The sequence below is a fragment of the Rhinoraja longicauda genome, chromosome 2 (genome assembly GCF_053455715.1).
Source record: "Rhinoraja longicauda isolate Sanriku21f chromosome 2, sRhiLon1.1, whole genome shotgun sequence".
Classification (NCBI taxonomy): Eukaryota; Metazoa; Chordata; class Chondrichthyes; order Rajiformes; family Arhynchobatidae; genus Rhinoraja; species Rhinoraja longicauda.
This window is the reverse complement of record NC_135954.1, coordinates 112572986-112591134: the sequence shown is the minus strand read 5'-3', so window position 1 is coordinate 112591134 and position 18149 is coordinate 112572986. Positions and strand designations below refer to the sequence as shown.

General features: G+C 47.1%; 1 protein-coding gene across 2 annotated transcripts in view; it reads right to left on the bottom strand.

Annotated features, from left to right (window-relative positions):
* Window positions 1–15755, bottom strand: part of parp10 (poly(ADP-ribose) polymerase family member 10) — a 41378-nt gene extending 25623 nt beyond the window's left edge. Inside the window, exons 1-2 of one of the 2 annotated variants that reach the window (XM_078426041.1) lie at window positions 15610–15730; window positions 11061–11119 (exon numbers count right to left, since the gene is read on the bottom strand). The gene's annotated coding sequence lies outside the window, so the exon portion shown is untranslated. Of the gene's footprint in view, window positions 1–11060; window positions 11120–15609 lie in introns of both variants that reach the window. The other variant, XM_078426032.1, reaches the window with a different exon arrangement.
* Window positions 15756–18149: the final 2394 nt, after the last annotated feature.

Below are 18149 nucleotides of genomic sequence, written 5' to 3'. Positions count from 1 at the left end.
GTCACTCATTCCTTCTCTCCAGAGATGCTGCCTGTCCCGCTGAGTTACTCCAGCATTTTGTGTCTACCTTCGATTTAAACCAGCATCTGTAGTTTTCTTTCCTTCACCCTTCCTAAAGTGCGGTGGCTAGAATTAGACACATTGCCCTATTTGGAGCTGAGGCTCTGAGAGGATCATCATTACCTTTGCTACAGACAATCAATTGCAAGCCTCACAAAACAGGATCATCTGCGTTACCTCATGATATACCCCATGGCTGTGAGATAGATGCAGGTTAGAGGATGATGGCTCAGTTTAAAAAAAAATTCGCTCGTGTGTCAGATGACATTCTGCCATCGCTTTGCCACAGCCAGTGCCACATCTGTGCCTCTGCGGAGATTGTCCGCAGTGCGTGCCTCTCTGCCGCAAGTCAGCAGGTGGGCCATTATCTGTACCTCTCCACAGTTGCATTTGTCAGAGTCCGAGAAGCCCCACTTCTTCAGGTTGAGACTGATTTGGCTTGTTCTAACTGGCCTTCAGGTTTGGTCTAACTGACTCAGTTAGACCAAACAAATCTCAATCCAACTTTGGAGAAAACAAAACTACTCTATAAACAATGCGAAGAAGCTGGAGAAGGTGCAGACATTCACAGAGTTGTAGCTGGGACTGGAAGGCCTGAGCTTTAGGGAGAGTCATGATAGGCTGGGACTGCTTTTCCGTGGAGCAAAGGGGTGATTCTATAGATAGACACAAAATACTGGAGTAACTCAGGCAGCATCTCTGAGGAAAAGGAAAGGATGATGTTTTCGGGTCGAGATGTTTTCGGGTCGAGACCCATCTGCAGACTGAGAGTCAGGGAGAGGGAAACTAGAGGGATGAAAAGGTTCAGAGCAGCGATAGAGTGTGTTGCAGAACTCCCGTTTGGAGAGCAGGAGAACTTCTTCAAAGTTGGCATATCTCGAGGAGATTTTGCTGTGGAGTAGACAAAAGGTATGTGAAGGAAGTGCATATGCTGGTTTACACTGAAGATAGACACAAAGTGCTGGAGTAATATTTATAAAATCACAAGGGGCACAGACAAGATGGATTGTTCGCTCTTTTTCACAAGCCAAGGTAACTAAAACTAGAGGGTATAGTTTCGTGAGAAGTGAAAGATTTAAAGGGGTCTTGGGGGAGGCAACTATTTCCATCTCTTTCCGTCCCAAACGTCTCCCTTTCCTCTGACTCAATCTGAAGAAGGGTCTCGACCTGAAACATCACCCACTCCTTCTTTCCAGAGATGCTGCCTGTCCCGCTTTTTGTGTCTATCTTTGGTTTAAAGCAGCATCTGCAGTTCCTTCCGACACAAAGATTTCAAGGGACTACTTCAGGAAGACACTTTGGTCAATGTGGATAAGTTGAGCCAAAGGGCCCGTTTCTGTGCTCTATGAATCAATGATGTAGGCATTATCACACGACAACTATGTAAAAATGGGGAGTGTCAAGTTAGGAACAATAGGTGTGGTGACTCAGGAACCAATGGGTAGGTGGGTCTTTTGTTAAAACAAGGGGATATCCCTGTAGCCGTAAACAGTCAGCAAACTAGCACAGTGCTGGGGCTCATCCAAGAGCATAGGTTAAACAGGCTACACCAACAAGCAAAACACAAACTGCTGGAGAAACTCAGTGGGTCAGACAAGATCTGTGGAAGGAAATGGACAGACATTTTGTTCTTCAGGACCATTCTTCAGACTAACGAGGTACGGGTCAGTCTGAAGTTTTTGGTCAGCATCCTTCTTCAGACTAATGAGATGCGGGTCAGTCTGAAGAAGGGTCCCGACCCAAAATGTCCTCTTTCATTTCCCTCCACAGATGCCACCTGACCCACTGAGTTCCAGTTTGATTTTTGCTCAAGGTAAAGGTGTGGATTTTGCTGGGAAATCCCATCAGCTTTGCACAGCAACAGTCCGAGGGGTCCCAAAATTGTAACCGTTGAGCTTGTTGGCTGTTCAATGCAGATATTTCTCAATTGAGTTGACATTGGACTCCATAATCAAGAAAGCAGCAGAGAGGGAAATTCTCAACGCATGCATTTGGAATCTGCCCAAATAAACACGTTTTGGGGAAACACGGAACTACAGATGCTGGTTTACAAAAGACGACAAAGTGCTGCTGTAACTCAGCAGGTCAGGCAGCATCTCAGGAGAAAATGTATAGGTGACATTTCGGGTCGGGATCCTTCTTCAGACTGCAGTACTTCAGACTTTATCCATTTTTAAACTGACTGATTGTGGGGAAAAGGGGGGCAGAAGAAAGCTGGAAGAGAGGAGAGGCAGGGCAAAGACTGGCATGTAATGGGTTGATCCAGGGGGGAGTGATAAGCAGACAGTTGGACAAAGGCCAGAGATGAAAAAACAAAAGGTGTGAGACAAAGAGATTGGAGAGTTGTGAATTGTGAAGCTTTTTAAAAAAATAGACCAAACATTTTGGTCACCAAATCCTAACTAAGGGTGCAATCAAAAGCCCCAGTTACCATTTCTGTCCATTATAACAAGACTGGCAGCTCCAAAACTGAATTAGCTAATTGTGATGAGCCAAACCATTGTTTACTGTGGCACAAACAATGAGCTCAGAGTTCAGCTACTTAAAGACAGTGCAGTAAATGGATGATCCCGACCCATTAAAAGTGCTGGAAAATTTAGGGAACAAGGGGACTGGGAGAATATTTCGGAAGAGTTCAATGTTCCCAGTCAAAGTTTTGTGGCACGATGCGATAGCTGTCAAAGCTACTACCTCGCAGCGCCAGAGACCCGGGCTTCGATCCTGACCTCGGGCGCTCTTTGTGAAGTTTGCACATTCTCCCCGAGACCGTGTGGGTTTCTTCCCACATCCCAAACACGTGTGGGTTCATAGGGTGGATGAAAAAGTGGGATAACAGAACTGGTGTGAATAGGTGATTGATGCTCAACCTGGTCTCGGTGGGCTGAAGGGCCTATTTCCATGCTGTATTTTGAAACCGAGACATCATCATACTATTTTTTTGGGGACAGGTTTACATTCCGTGGAAACCTACCGAAGTTACTGGCAGAATGCCATGATAGACAAAAAAGCAGTTCTCATATAGTCTAAAATGTACATTGTGCAGCAGAATATTTGCAACTGTATTTTTAGTTAACATTTGGATGTGAAAATATAATGATTTCTTCTAGCACTGGTCATCAATGATATTTAGAGCTCCAATCTACATGCAGCATATAGACTCAAAACAATGTCTGAAGGATTAATCAGTCTGAAGAACGGTCTCGACACGAAATGTCACCCATTCCTTCTCTCCAGAGATGCTGCCTGACCCACTGAGTTGCTCCAGCATTTTGTGTCTACCTTCGATTTAAGCCAGCATCTGCAGTTTTTTTTCCAACGCAAAACAACGACTGTCTATTTCCCTCCCTCCATAGATGCTGCCCGGCCCGCTGCGGTTCATATCTGACTCATAACTTTATGCGTATAAGTTCACAAAGTGCAGGAGTAACTCAGCAGTTCAGGTAGTATCCGAGACCCTTCTTCAGACTGATTAATCCTTAATCCTTCTATCTAGCTCTCTTGAAAGCAAGACCATAGCTAAACCTCTGTAGCCTTGGCAACATCTCTATCAATCACTTTGTACCTAGTACCATCCTCCAACACAACATTCATTGTGGTCTGACAGATGTAACTGTCCTGCCCTTAGATGCTGCACCCGAGATGGTGCAGGTAAATATATCACATGCCTCATCAATCATCTTATCTGCCTACAGCAATCAGTGGATGTGCACTCAGTTTCTTGGATGACTGCTCATTTCTCACTGTTAATTGTGCACTCCTGTCTTATCTACACCGATCAGTCAAAACATTATGACCACTGACAGGCGAAGTGAATAACATTGGTTATCTTGTTACAATGGCACCCGTCAAGGGGTGGGATATATTAGGCAGCAAGTGAACAGTCAGTTCTTGAAGTTGATGTGCTGGATGCAGGAGAAATGGACAGAAGTAAAGACCTGAGCGACTTTGACAAGGGCCAAATTGTTCTGGCCAGACGACTGGGTCAGAGCATCTCTGAAACGGCAAGGCTTGTGGGGTGCTCCCGGTCAGCAGTGGTGAGTACCTACCGACAGTGGTCCGAGGAGGGACAAACCACAAACCGGCGACAGGGTGTTGGGCGCCCAAGGCTCATCGATGCGCGAGGGCAACAAAGGCTATCCCGTCTGGTCCAAACCGACAGAAGGTCGACTGTGGCACAAGTCACAGAAAATGTTAATGGTGGTCATGGGAGGAATGTGTCACAATACACAGTGCATCGCACCCTGCTGCGTATGGGGCTGCACACGGAGGACCAACAGCATATTAGGCAGGTGGTCATGATGTTTTGGCTGATCAGGTCATAATGTTTTGGCTGATCGGTGTATTCTCTCAGGTCGTTAGCAAGACCACACTTGCAGTGCTGTGTGTCGTTCTGTTGCTCAGCTATAGGAAAGATGTCTTTAAGTTGGAAAGGGTGCAGAAGAGATTCAGTAGGATGTTACCTGGGCGTGGGTTATAGGGAGAGGTTGGATATGCTGGGTCATTTTTCTTTGGAGCGCAGGAAGCTGAGGCATTGGTGAGGTGTACAAGATCATGAGGGGCATGGACAAAGTGAACACTCACAGTCTTTTTTCCCCCGGAGTAAAGAATTCTGAAACTAGAGGGCATTTGCTTATGGTCAGGGGAGGTTTTTTGAGTTTAGTTTAGAGATATAGCGCGGAAACAGGCCCTTCGGCCCACCGGGTCCGCGCCGACCAGCGATCCTTGCGAGGGAATTGAATGCAACATCTCTAAGTTTGCGGATGACATGAAGCTGGGTGGCAGTGTTAGCTGCGAGGAGGATGCTAGGAGGCTGCAGAGTGACTTGGATAGATTAGGCGAGTGGGCAAATGCATGGCAGATGCAATATAATGTGGATAAATGTGAGGTTATCCACTTTGGCGGCAAGAACAGGAAAGCAGAGTATTGCCTGAATGGTGGCCAATTAGGAAAAGGGGAGTTGCAACGTGACCTGGGTGTCATGGTGCACCAGTCATTGAAAGCAAGCGTGCAGGTGCAGCAGGCAGTGAAGAAAGCGAATGGTATGTTAGCATTCATAGGAAGAGGATTTGAGTATAGGAGCAGGGAGGTTCTGCTGCAATTGTACAGGGCCTTGGTGAGACCGCACCTGGGGTATTGTGTACAGTTTTGGTCTCCTAATCTGAGGAAAGACATTCTAGCCTTAGAGGGAGTACAGAGAAGTTTCACCAGATTGATCCCTGGGATGGCAGGACTTTCATATGAAGAAAGACTGGATAGACTAGGCTTATACTCGCTGGAATTTAGAAGACTGAGGGGGGATCTTATAGAAACATATAAAATTCTTAAGGGGTTGGAGAGGCTAGATGCGGGAAGATTGTTCCCGATGTTGGGGAAATCCAGAACCAGGGGTCACAGCTTAAGGATAAGGGGAAGTCTTTTAGGATCGAGATGAGAAAACATTTCTTCACACAGAGTGGTGAGTCTGTGGAATTCTCTGCCACAGAAGGTAGTTGAGGCCAGTTCATTGGCTATATTTAAGAGGGAGTTAGATGTGGCCCTTGTGGCTAAAGGGATCAGGGGGTATGGAGGGAAGGCAGGTACAGGTTACTGAGCTGGATGATCAGCCATGATCATATTGAATGGCGGTGCAGGCTCGAAGGGCCGAATGGCCTACTCCTGCACCTATTTTCTATGTTTCTATGTATGGATCAACACTATCCTACACCCACTAGGCACAATTTACATTTATACCAAGTCAATTAACCTATAACCCTGTACATCTTTGGAGTGTGGGAGGAAACCGAGGCTCTCGGAGAAAACCCACGCAGAGAGAACGTACAAACTCCGTGCAGACAGCACCCGTAGTCGGGACCGAACCCGGGTCTCCGGCGATGCATTCGCTGTAAGGCAGCAACTCTACCGCTGTGCAGTGACTGCTTAGGTTTCCTCCGGGCTCTCCAGTTTCCACCCATGTTCCAAGACACGTGGGTTTGTAGGTTAATCAGCCTCTGCAAATTGCCCTTAGTGTGTAGGGAGTGGATGTGAAAGTGGATTAACATACACCTAGTGTGAATCATGGTTGGCGTGGACTTGGTGGGCCTGTTTCCATGATATATCTTTAAAGTAAGCTAAATTAACAGAACAGAAATATAGAATAATCAATATTACAGTAAACTATCAGTCATACTCGGTAATCAAAACATACCAGTCACTGCAGGACAGCAGGGACCACTCTACACACCTGGAGTTGAGGCAGAGGAAACTACGTTAGAATAGTCCTGGGGGCTAGAGATGGGAGCACAATGCAAATGGGTGTCAGGGGTTTTGGGGAGAAGGCAAGAGAATGGGGTTGCGAGGTATAGATAGATCAGCCATGGCTGAATGGTGGAGTAGACTTGACGGGCCAAAAGGCCTAATTCTGCTCCTGTAACATTTGAAGTTATGAATGCAAAGGGAGGCAGAATTTATTTTGCAGCAGAGGCAACCCTCCCACAGTGCAGCTGTAACACAACAGAGAGCGAGTGAATGAGAAAGTAGGAGCAGCCATCGATGGTTGGCGTGGATGGATTCGATGGCTGAACGGCCTGTTTCCATGCTGTATCTCTAAACTCAACCAACCAGGACAAGACCATCCACTTGATGGGCTCCATCAGCTACCCTGATGGAATAACAGGGCGGCACGGTAGCGCAGCGGTAGAGTTGCTGCTTTACAGCGAATGCAGCGCCGGAGACTCGGGTTCGATCCTGACTACGGGTGCTGCACTGTAAGGAGTTTGTACGTTCTCCCCGTGACCTGCGTGGGTTTTCTCCGAGATCTTCGGTTTCCTCCCACACTCCAAAGACGTACAGGTATGTAGGTTAATTGGCTGGGTAAATGTAAAAATTGTCCCTAGTGGGTGTAGGATAGTGTTAATGTGCGGGGATCACTGGGCGGCACGGACTTGGTGGGCAGAAAAAGGCCTGTTTCCGGCTGTATATATATGATGATATGATATGAACTTCCTCCACCACTGCACACTGTGGCTGTGTCACGTCCACAAAGTACACTGCAGTCCTTTGCTGAGACTGCTCCAACATTTGCCCCACAACCACTGCCAAGAAAAACAAGTGCCTCAGGACAGCTCCACGTCACATACTAACCCGAGGCGAAGATGTGTTGACATTTTCCCCAATGGCTGCCATCCAAAATTCCAAAGCTCGCGCCTCAACATTCCTGTGGGAATACCTTCACAAGAATGCAGTAACATAGAAAATAGGTGTAGGAGGAGGCCATTTAGCCCTTCGAACCAGCGTCGCCATTCATTGTGATCATGGCTGATCATCCACAATCAGTAACCCATGCCTGCCTTCTCCCCAATTCCCTTGATTCCGCTAACCCCTAAAGCTCTATCTAACTCTCTTTTAAATTCATCCAGTGAATTGGCCTCCACTGTCTTCTGTGGCAGAGAATTCCACACATTCACAACTCTCTGGGTGAAAAAGTTTCTTCTCACCTCAGTTTTAAATGGCCTCCCCTTTATTCTTAGACTGTGGACCCTGGTTCTGAACTCCCCCAACATTGGGAACATTTTTGCTGCATCTAGCTTGTCCAGTCCTTTTATAATTTTATACGTCTCTGTAAGATTCCCTCTCATCCTTCTAAATTCCAGTGAATACAAGCACAGACTTTCCAATCTTTCCTCATATGACAGTCCTGCCTTCCCAGGGATTAATCTCGTGAACCTACGCTGCGCTGCCTCAACAGCAAGGATATCCTTGCTATTCGAAAAGTTAGCTCAACGCTACCTTCTCCAGTGCAATTATGCATTGACATTAAGTGCCAGTAATGCCCAGATCTCAAAAAAGATGTTTAGGTTTAGATTCATTATTATCACTTGTACTAAGATATAGTGATAGGCCATGTTTTGCATGCTATCCAAACGGATTAGATAATACGTGTAGGAAAGAACTGCAGATGTTGGTTTAAATCGAAGGTAGACACAAAATGCTGGAGTAACTCAGCAGGTCAGGCAGCATCTCTGAAGAGAAGGAATGGCAGCATCTCTGGAGAGACCCTTCTAGGGTCTCGACCCGAAACATCACCCATTCCTTCTCTCCAGAGATTCGATAATACTATACATAAATACAATTAGGTCAAACTCAAGTACAACACGGAGAGGAAAGGGGACGATCTAGAGTGCAGAATGTAGTTCTCAGCATTTCTGGCGCATCAGTTTCACAAAATCCAATGTCCGCAATGGGGTAGAGGTGAATTGGACAGTCCCCTAGGTTGTGGAAGGGCTGTTCCCAATTTTGGGCCAGATAACAGAAACCCGATAGAAGGGAAGGGGCTGTTCCCAATTTTGGTGGTGCGCACTTTCAAGTTTCAACCGGAGGGGAGCTGAATATTCCCAGCATTCATCATCTTCTCCCTGACCTTTTATCTCAGGGATCAGTCATGGTGGGATATGAATCGGCTGGTTTCCCATCCTATGCAAGCCTGCAATCTGGTCCTTGTCTGCTTTTAGATGCTAAATGATCATCTAACAATTAATAAAGATAGAATGATTGTCAAGGTAAACCCAATAATAAAAATATATAAATGATTTAGCAGTATTCAGGAAGAAGTTTGTTTTAAGTATCGCCTGTTTACAGCTTAATTTATCACAAGAACTCACGCCTGGGTTCCACATTGGCCCTGTAAATGCACAATCTCTGAGGTGTTCTGGTTTCTTCCCACGTCTCAAAGACATACTGTTGGTTTAATTGGGTACAATAAACTGCTCCTGAGTTCGTAGAGCAGTAGGAAAATTGAGATTGGGAGGAGGAGGAGTTTGATGAGTATGTAAGACAGAAAACGTCACAGGGAAATAGGTGGGACACTGCGACTGATAGGAATGCCCTGACAACCAGTGTACACTCAATGGGCCGATTGGCCTACTCCATCCGAGGCATGTAACCAAAACACTTTCCCTTCATGCAGGACTGATGTTTTTACCCTTGCAGCCTCCTGCACCCATGCAGAACTCATGGACTTCATCAACTTCACCACCAATTTTCATCCTGCACTCAAATTTACTTGGACCATCTCCGACACCTCCCTCCCCCTTACAGCACATAATCCTCCGAAATTTCCGCCACCTCCAACGGGATCCCACCACAAATGGGAGCCACATTTTCCCATCTCCACCCCTTTCCGCCTTCCGCAGAGACCGTTCCCTCCTCAATTCCCTGGTTAACTCATCCCTTCCCACCCAAACCACCCCCTCCCTAGGTACCTTCCCCTGCAACCGCAGAAGATGCAACACCTGTCGCTATACCTCCTCCCTCGACTTTGTCCAGGGACCCCGACAGTCCTTTCTAGTTAGGCAGAGGTTTACTTGCATCTCCTCCAACCTCATCCACTGCGTCCGTTGTTCAAGATGTGGATAGACTCTTATACAGACGCAGACTGGGTGATCATTTCGCGGAACACCTTTGCTCAGCCCACGTGAACCAACCTGATCTCCCAGTTGCTGGACACTTTAATTCTCCTTCCCATTCCTACACAGACCTTTCTGTCCTCGGTCTCCTCCATTGCCAGACTGAGGCTAAACACAAATTGGAGGAACAGCATCTCATATTTTGCTTGGGCTGTAAGCTGCCCAGTGGTATGAATATTGATTTCTCCCACTTCAGGTAGCCCCGGCATTCCCACTCTCTCTATCCCTCCCCACCCAAGTCTTTTCATTTTCACCCAACAAACAGCTAACAATGGCCTGTTTCCTTTATCATCGTTACTTTTTTGCATATCTTTCATTCATTGTTCTTTATCTCTCCACATCACCGTCTATATCTCTCGTTTCCCTTATGCCTAACCAGTCCGAAGAAAGGTCTCGACCCAAAACGTCACCCATTCCTTCTCTCCAGAGATGCTGCTTGTCCCGCTGAGTTACTCCAGCTTTTTGTGTCTATCTTCGGTTTAAACCAGCATCTGCAGATCCTTCTTACAGGATTCTAACAGGATTTAAAATATTGTTGCGTGGTTCCAAGGCACAAATCTGTGCTCTGCAAGAAATAATCAGTGTCCTTGGATTTAAAAAGTAGCAATAGGCTTTCAAATGAGAGAAATCACATATCACACATATCACATATATACAGCGCGGAAACAGGCCTTATCGGCCCACCAAGTCCGCGCCGCCCAGCAATCCCACTATCCTACACCCACTAGGAACAATTTTTACATTTACCCAGCCAATTAACCTACATACCTGTACGTCTTTGGAGAAATGACTGATAAAACCTTTGCAGAACAGAAAGCAGAGGAATACACTATTAATGGTGGGATATGAATTAGCTGGCTCAGCAGAGGGATGAAGTGCACAATGACTGATCTCCGGAGATAAAGGGTCAGAAAGGTGGTGAAGGGGCATCCGGTATATTTACCTACAACCCGTGAACAGAGTGCAAGATCAGGGAGATCCATTAACTACGCCACACCAGAGTACCATCTGCAAGGATGTCAGCATGGGCAAGTTGGACCAAAGGGCCTGTTTCCATGCTGTTTGACTCTGGGGAGAGTCAGATTGATAAGGATGCTGCCATGGCTAAAGAATCAGATGAAAAGCTGAACTGGCCAGCTGAGCTGTCCAGCCTTTCTTTGGAAAAAGATGCCACAGAGAGATGTAATCAAGTCACATAAAATTATTCCACATGGGGGGGGGTGAGAGGTATATGGAACGAGTTGCCAGAGGAAGTGGTTGAGGCAGGTACCATTATATTGCTATAATTGGAACTGTCGTTTAACAACGTTTTAAAACGTTTAACAATGTTTAAAAGACAGTGGGCAAGTACATGGTTTGGAAAGGCTTAGAGGGATATGGGCAACTGGGATGAGGGTAGCTTAGTTAGCATGGACGACTTGGACTAAAGGGACTGTGTCTGACTGGCGTGACTATGAGTGACCTAGGCAGGAAGTTTGATCAGAAAAGGCACCTTTCCCTCAGCAGAGGTCAATAAATTGGAGTCACAAAATTAATGGGAATCTCAAGGAGGATTCCTACCTGAAATGTCGTCTGTGAAATTTCCCGTCACAGATGCTGCTTGTCCATTTTGATTTTTGCTGGGGTCACAAAATAATTGGCGGAGTGATTGGAAGGGAATTAGGAAAAGATTATTTCACAGCGTAATGGCGAGAGGATTTGGAATACCAAGCCTGAGACAGTAGTGGAGGCAGGAATCGTTAACATGTTTGAAAGTTACCAGGATGAGTTATGTGTAGGAAATAAACTGCAGATGCTGGTTAAAATCGAAGGTCGACACAAAATGCTGGAGTAACTCAACTGGTCAGGCAGCATCTTGGGAAAGAAGGAATGGGTGACATTTCGGGTCGAGACCTTTCTTCAGACTGATGTCAGGAGAGGGGAGGGGGCGGGAAAAGATAGAATGTAGTCGGAGACAGGAAGGCTAGTGGGAGAACTGGGAATGAGGAGGGGATCGAGAGGGAAAGCAGGGACTATCTGAAGTTAGAGAAGTCAATGTTCATACCACTGGGGTGTAAATTACCCAAGCAAAATATGAGGTGCTGTTCTTCCAATTTGCGCTGGGCCTCATTCTGACAATGGAGGAGGCCCAGGACAGTACGGTCAGATTGTGAATGGGAGGGGGAAGTTGAAGTGCTGAGCCACCGGGAGATCAGCTACGTTAAGACGGACTGAGCAGAGGTGTTCAGCGAAACGATCGCCGAGCCTGCGCTTGGTCTCGCCGATGTAGAGAAGATTACACCTGGAACAGCGGATACAGTAGATGAGGTTGGAGGAGGTGCAGGTGAACCTCTGCCTCACCTGGAAAGACTGCTTGGGTCCTAGGATGGAGTCGAGGGGGGAGGTAAAGGGACAGTTATGTCTGCAGATCGAGACACTGGACGTGGTGCAAGGCTGAAGTTCCTTCTTGGCCAGCATGGACCTAGTGCATTGAAAGGACTTGTGAAGAAAATCCTTGATTCCAACCCGAAACAATTCCAACCCACAGGTGACCCTCACCTCCACACCTAAAATGGGTCCAAAGAGCAGAGCAGGGTACACGTCATGAGTCAGGACTATATTTCAAAACATCGGCCTACTTTTTATTTGGAGCTTATACACTCACCACTCTCATCCTTTGCAAAGTTCACAAATGAACTGGCAGGTGCATCATCATCTGGGTGAATCCTTTCCCACGATCAGAAGACGAACAGTTTTTCTTTAGTGTGTCCCAGTCTGCTGAATGACTAACCAAGCTACCCCAAGCCACAATATTTGCAATGTCCAAGGCAACGTCTTTGGGTCAACCCTTGAACCCATTGCTACCATGCAACCCCAATTCCCCAGATCGCCGGTTCTGATCGGCCCATTACAGGGCGAATGTGGAGGCTTTGGAGAGGTCGCAGGCAGGTTTACCAGCACGCTGCCTGGATTAGAGGGTATTGGCCATATATAGAGAGGGAACAAGGAATTGCAGATGCCAGCATCTTGAGCAAAACACCAAGTGCTGGAGGAACTCATCAGGTTAGATAGCATCTGCAGAGGGAATGGACAAACAACATTTCGAATCTGAAGAAGGGTCCCGACCCGAAATGCCATTTGGTCCATTTCCCCCACAGATGTTGCCTGGCATGCTGAATTCCTCCAGCATTCTGCGTTTAGCTGTAAGAAGTTGTACAAACTTGGATTGTTTTCTCTAGAACATTTAAAGCTGAGGGGAGACCTGATAGAAGCAGATAAAATTATGAGGAACACAGATAGGGTAGGCAGCATCATCTAATGAAGTCCCAACAAGACCAAACGCAGACTTGCGATGATTTCGCTGAACAACTTCGTTCAGTCCGCCTAGGCCTACACGATCTCCCGGTTGCTAAAGACTTTAACTTCCCTACCATTCCCATACTGACCTGGGCCTCTTCCATTGTCAGAGTGAGGCCCAACACAAAATGGAGGAACAGCACCTCATATTTCACTTCGGCAGTTTACGACACAGGCAGATTATTATCTGAATGGTGTCAGATTAGGAAAAGGGGAGGTGCAACGAGACCTGGGTGTCCTTGTACATCAGTCACTGAAAGTAAGCATGCAGGTGCAGCAGGCAGTAAAGAAAGCAAATGATATGTTGGCCTTTGTAGTGAGAGGATTTGTGTATAGGGGCAAGGAGGTCCTACTGCAGTTGTACAGGGCCCTGGTGAGACCACACCTGGAGTACTGTGTGCAATTTTGGTCTCCTAATTTGAGGAAGGACATTCTTGCTATGGAGGGAGTGCAGCATAGGTTCACCAGGTTAATTCCCAGGATGGCGAGACTAACATATGATTAAAGGAATGGGTCGACTGGGCTTATTTTCCCTGGAATTTAGAAGGATGAGAGGGGATCTTATCGAAACATGTAAAATTCTTAAGGGATTGGACAGGCTACATGCAGGGAAAATGTTCCTGATGTTGGGGGAGTCCAGAACCAGGGTTCACGGTTTAAGAATAAGGGGTAGGCCATTTAGGACTGAGATGAGGAAAAACCTTTTCACCCAGAGAGTTGTAAATTCTCTGCCACAGAAGGCAGTGGAGGCCAATTTACTGGATGTTTTCAAGAAAGAGTTAGTTTTAGCCCTTAGGGCGAAAGGAATCAAGGGATATGGGGAGAATGCAGGAACGGGATACTGATTTCAGATGATCAGCCAGGATCATCATCTATATACTAAAACTCTCGTTTGTTATCATATCATATCATATATCTACAGCCGGAAACAGGCCTTTTCGGCCCACCAAGTCCGTGCCGCCCAGTGATCCCCGTACATTAACACTATCCTACACCCACTAGGGACAATTTTTACATTTACCCAGCCAATTAACCTACATACCTGTACGTCTTTGGAGTGTGGGAGGAAACCGAAGATCTCGGAGAAAACCCACGCAGGTCACGGGGAGAACGTACAAACTCCTTACAGTGCAGCAACCGTAGTCAGGATCGAACCTGTGTCTCCGGCGCTGCATTCGCTGTAAAGCAGCAACTCTACCGCTGCGCTACTGTGCCGCCCATCTTGTTTGTGACTGAACTTCAGCCAAAACGGTACACAATAGCGCGGCAATTTTAGGCCCACCTTACTCACCATTGTCACCTTAGTGATAATGCAAGTAGTTTTATTGAAATTGGCGTTATATTTTTAAAGTTATTCACATTAAGTTTAAAAGGAGTGGAGGAGGGGGGAGTGGGGAGAGGGGAGAGGGGAGGGAGGACAGGGGAGGGAGGACAGGGGAGGGAGGACAGGGGAGGGAGGACAGGGTGCTGCACCAATTCAGGAGAAGTTTGGACCCAACGGGTCCACTTGGTCTAGTATTGAATAGCGTTGCTGGCTCGAAAGACCGAATGGCATACTCCTGCACCTATTTTCTATGGTACGGGGATAACTTTGGCATCATGTTTGGGGTGGAAATTGTGGGTTGTAGAAACTGTTCCAGTGCTATGGGGACGTCACCCATTCCTTCTCTCCAGAGATGCTGCCTGTCCCGCTGAGTTTTTACTCAAGCTTTTTGTGCTACGGGGGCCTGGGCTACTTCAGCAGCTCTCTTCCCTCCCTTCTCAGCCCATCCACTACCCGTCAGGCCCACCGACTCACTCCCTCCTTCCTCGCTCCATCCCCCCTCCCCCCCCCATCTCCCCACTTCCTCTCTCCCTCCTTCCCTACTTCCTCTCCTCCTTCCTTCCTCCCTCCTCCCCCCTATCTCCCTCCCCTTCCACTCCTCCTCCCCTTCCCCTCCCTCTCTCCCCTCCTCCCCTTCCTCTCTCCCTCCATTCCCCCCCCCACTTCCTTTCCTCCTTCCTCCCCTTCCTCTCTCCTTCCTCCCTCCCCTACTTCCTCTCCTCCTTCCTCCCTTCCCTACTTCCACTCCTCCTTCCCTCCTCCCCCTTCCTCTCTCCCGCCATTCCCCCCCTACTTCCTTTCCTCTTTCCCCTCCCCCCTCCTCTCTCTCTCCTTCCTCCCTCCCCCCTTCATCTCCCTCCCCCTTTCCCCTACTTCCTCTTCCCCCCCCCTCCTCCCCCCCCCTGTCCTCCTCCCTTCCCCTCCCTCTCTTCCCTCCTCCCCCCTTCCTCTCTCCCGCCATTCCCCCCCTACTTCCTTTCCTCTTTCCCCTCCCCCCTCCTCTCTCTCTCCTTCCTCCCTCCCCCCTTCATCTCCCTCCCCCTTTCCCCTACTTCCTCTTCCCCCCCCCCCTCCTCCCCCCCCCCCCCCCCCATGTCCTCCTCCTCCTCCCCATCCACTCCCCCTCAGACTCCCATACCCGGAGGGAAACGAAACCGAAAGTCAAGTCGAGGAGGGGGAGGAGGAGAGCGGGACCCCGGAAGGAGGGGGAAGGCTCCCTCGCCCCCCCCCCCTCAACCCCCCTCGACCCCGGCCGCTGGCAGGTAACAGTCCCCCCCCCTCCGCCATCTTCCCTCCCCCCGGGCTGGGCGGCGAAGGGAGACTCGACTCGTCCCCTCCCTCCCTCCCTCCCTCCCTCCCCCCGCCCGCGTCCCCGCTCAGGCTGCTCCCTCCCTGGGCCTGGGCCCGGGCCTAGGGGTTGGAGAGGGTGGGGGGGGGGGGGTCACTCACTAGAGCGGCCGGGGCTGTGATCCGGACCGCGGGCAGCGGCGGCCTCCTCCAGCGCGCCTCTTCCTCTCAGCAGCGTCGGAGTCGGAGTCAGAGTCAGAGTCACACCCACTCTGGGCCCGGCGCGGCGCGGCGCGGCTCGGCTCGGCTCGGCCCGCCCCGCCCAGCCAGAGGAGGGCCGGGAACAGGCTGGGCCACTCGGCCCACTCACTGCTTCTGTTCAACAGCGTTTACCTCACTGACTGTCACCTGTCCCAGACAGAATATATATTATATTGTTTACAATGTACTGTGTTTACATATTCTGTTGTGCTGCTGCATGTAAGTGTGTTTATATATATATATATATATATATTCACAAAATGCTGGAGTAACTCAGCAGGTCAGGCAGCATCTCAGGAGAGAAGGAATGGGTGACGTTTCAGGTCGAGACCCTTCTTCACATATACGTTTTTGTGTGTATATATCTATCTATAAACTTACATGCAGCAGCACAACAGAATATGTGTATATATATATATACACACACACACACACAAAAAAAGTATATGTGTATCTACACCCACAACCTTTTTTTCTCGTTTATTATATTGTTTACAGTGTACTGTGTTTACATATTCTGTTGTGCTGCTGCATGTAAGTGTTTATATATATATATATATGTATATATATATATATATACACACACAAAAAGTATATGTGTATCTACACCCACTGAACCTTTTTTTCTCGTTTATTATATTGATTATAATGTACGGTGTATACATATTCTGTTGTGATGCTGCACGTAAGTGTTTATACTCCAAAGACGTACAGGTATGTAGGTTAATTGGCTGGGTAAATGTAAAAATTGTCCCTAGTGGGTGTAGGATAGTGTTAATGTACGGGGATCACTGGGCGGCACGGACTTGGAGGGCCGAAAAGGCCTGTTTCCGGCTGTATATATATGATATGATATGATATGATATATATACACACAAAAAAAGGTATATGTGTATCTACACCCACTGAACCTTTTATTCTCGTTTATTATATAGTTTACAGTGTACTATGTTTACATATTATGTTGTGCTGCTGCACGTAAGTATATATATATATACAAACACACACACACACACATATATATATGCACATACTTGTAGCAGCACAACAGAATATGTAAACATAGTTCACTGTAAACAATATAATAAACATGGGAGAAAAAAGTTCAGTGTTGTGTATATGCACACACAAATACACATATATATATATATCACATATATATATATATATATATAATTCTTACTTGCAGCAGCACAACACAATATGTAAACATGGTACACTGTAAACAATGTAATAAACGTGAGAGAAAAACACAGTTTAGTGTGTATGTACACATACTCACAAATACACACACATATATACACACATGCACTCATACACACACATATATATGTATATACACACACTGAACTTTTTTTTCCTCCTTTATGATATTGTTTACAATGTACTATGTTTACATATTCTGTTGTGCTGCTGCATGTGATTATACAGGTATAATTGATCTATATATGATCTATGTATATATTTGTGTGCATGTATATATATATATGTATATACACACTGATTTTTTTCTCTTGTTTATTATATTGTTTACAGTGTACTCTGTTTACATATTCTGTTGTGCTGCTGCACGTAATTATACAGATATATATATATATATATGTGTGATCTATATATGTGTATTTGTGTGTCCATGTATATATACACACACTGAACTTTTTTCTCTTGTTTATTATATTGATTATAATGTACTGTGTTTACATATTCTGTTGTGCTACTGCACGTAAGAATTATATATATATACTAGACCAAGTGGATCCGTTGGGCCCAAACCGTCCCCCCCTCTTCCCTCCTCCTCCCTCCCTCCCTCCCTCCCTCCCACTTCCCCCTCCGTCCCTATCCCCCTCCCTCCCTTTCCCCTTCCCTCCCTTTCCCCCTCCCTCCCTTCCCCCTCGCGGTTACCCGGTCACGTCCAGGCTCAGGCTCCCCCTGGCACCAGGCCTGGCTCTCTCGCCGCTATGGAGGCGGCAAACCTGCCCCCAAGAGACAGGTGGCTGAGCCCTGCTCGTACCCGAGATCAACGGGCCCCAACTGCACAGGCGCAAACGTGTTTGTTCTGCGCATGCGCAGTTGCGGCAGCCATCTTACGTAAGTACCAGATCAACGGGGCCCCAACTGCGTATGCGCGTTTTTTAAAACTTTAAAATGTGAATAACTTTTAAAATATAACACCAATTTGAATGAAACTTCATCCATAGCACCACAGGACGATGGTGAGCAAGGTGGGCCTAAAATTATCGCGCTGTCATGTAACGTTTTGGCTGTAGTTCAGGATCAAACAAACAAACAAGAGTTTTAGTATATAGATATATCTATATGTGATCTATATATACAATACAATACAATATATCTTTATTGTCATTGTACAGGGGTACAACGAGATTGGGAATGCGCCTCCCATACGATGCAATAATTTAATTAGCTAGTCAGTATTAATTTAA